This window comes from Apium graveolens, chromosome 9, assembly GCF_009905375.1.
Source record: "Apium graveolens cultivar Ventura chromosome 9, ASM990537v1, whole genome shotgun sequence".
Taxonomy (NCBI): domain Eukaryota; kingdom Viridiplantae; phylum Streptophyta; class Magnoliopsida; order Apiales; family Apiaceae; genus Apium; species Apium graveolens.
In genome coordinates, this window is record NC_133655.1 from 10,623,696 (window position 1) to 10,625,643 (window position 1,948).

General features: G+C 42.2%; 1 non-coding gene across 1 annotated transcript; it reads right to left on the reverse strand.

Annotated features, from left to right (window-relative positions):
• Positions 1-881: 881 nt before the first annotated feature.
• On the reverse strand, positions 882-986 carry LOC141688150 (small nucleolar RNA R71). The gene has a single exon (XR_012561612.1). It is a non-coding gene; the product is annotated as a small nucleolar RNA R71 (small nucleolar RNA).
• Between the last annotated feature and the right edge of the window lie 962 nt (positions 987-1,948).

Genomic DNA, 1,948 nt, shown 5'->3' on the forward strand with positions numbered 1-1,948 from the left:
TAATCAATCTTATTCTCTTAGTTATAATTGTTAGTTTAATTCTTAGTTATAAACAACCTCAATTTGTTATCATCTTAGTATTGAATAATAACCATACATTGTTGCTTAAGTGCATGAATTAATTAGTTAAGCAATACAGTCTCTGTGGGAACGAACTAGAAAAGATTATATACTATTTGCGTATATTATTAGCGCGTATTTAGCGACTAACAAATGTTTGGCGCCGCTGCCGTGGACTGCAGTGTTAATTTATAGTTTATGTGTTTTCCATCAGTGGTCGTTAAAGTTGATTGACTCAGACATTGTTACTTATATGTTTCCTTGTCTTATTTCAGGTACTCTACTGAGGGTGTATGTATACGCGTTCGCGTACTCGTAAGAGAACACTGGATAAGGCCGAGGAAGAAGCTGTGGTAGTTTGTAAGGAAGTTCTTGAGGAAGAAAAGAAGGTAGAAGAAGAAGAGAAAGTTGAAAAACCAGCTTTAGTAGAGATGGGTGATCAAGCGGAAAATCCTAAGGCTTTGATGGACTATTCTCGGCCTAAGATTAATGACATTCAGTCAAGCATCATCAGACCAGCCATCAGGGCTAACACTCTTGAGATCAAGTCAAGTACGACTCAGATGATACATAACTCAGTTCAGATTGGGGGTTCTCCTACTGAAGACCCCAACATGCACATCAGGGATTTCATCGAGATATGTGACACTTTCAAGTTCAATGATGTGACTGAAGATGCTATCAAGCTACGCCTCTTCCCATTTTCTCTAAGGGACAAAGCTAAGTGTTGGTTACACTCTCTACTAGCAGGGTCTATCACCACTTGGGAGGATCTTGCGCAAAAGTTTCTCACTAAATTATTCCCCATGGTGAAGACTGCTACAATCAGGAATGCTCTTACCCAGTTTGCTCAGCAAATAGGAGAATCTCTTTGTGAGGCTTGGGATCGATATAGAGATGCTAAGGAAGTGCCCACACCACGGCATGCCTGATTGGATGATATTGTTTCCGCAATGGATTGGGTACTACTTCTAGACCCATGCTGGATGCAGCATCAGGAGGAGCCTTGTGGGCTAAGAGCTACGATGAAGCTTATGAACATATTGAACTGATGGCTGCTAATGAGTACCAGAATGCTTCCCAGAGGCTGACTCGGGGAAAATTCTCGGGAATTCTGGAGTTGGACGCAGCAACTGCTATCGCTGCCCAACTTAAAGCTTTGACGATGAAGGTGGACACTTTGGCTAATTATGGAGTTAATCAAATCACTAGTGTCTGTGAGCTTTGTGCTGGTGCCCATGAGACTGATCAGTGGGCAATTTCTAGTGAATCAGCTCAATTCGTGAGCAACTTCCAGCAATCCCAACAACCAGTGCCAGCCACCTATCATCCCAACAACTGCAATCATCCTAATTTCATCTGGAGCAACACTCAGAATGCGGTTCAACAGCCTTATCAGCATTATCCAACTAAGCAGTACAACCCCCCTGGTTTTCAGCAACCGCAGTATGCACCAAGACAACAACTCCAGCTGCAACAAGCTAATGAAAAATCTAAATTAGAGGAGTTGAAGCTTATGTGCAAAAGTCAAGTTGTTTCTATAAAGACCTTGGAAAATCAAATTGGGAAAATTGCCAATGCCTTGCTAAATCGTCATCCTGGTACATTACCTAGTGACACCAAAGTTCCAGAAAAGAGGGAAGCTAAGGAGCAGGTAAAGGCAATCACTTTAAGGTCTAGAAAGGTTGCGAATCCCAAACAAACTCAAGAGTTGACTAAAGAAGTCGGGGCTGAGAAAGAAGTAGAGCAGCAGGATGAAGAAGTGGAACCAAGGAAGACTACTGTTGAGCACACTCCTCCTGAGGGTAATAAAGGGGAGAAATAGATCAATCCTCCACCGTTTTTTCTTAAGCGGCTGCAGAAGAAAAAGCTGGACAAGCAATATGAG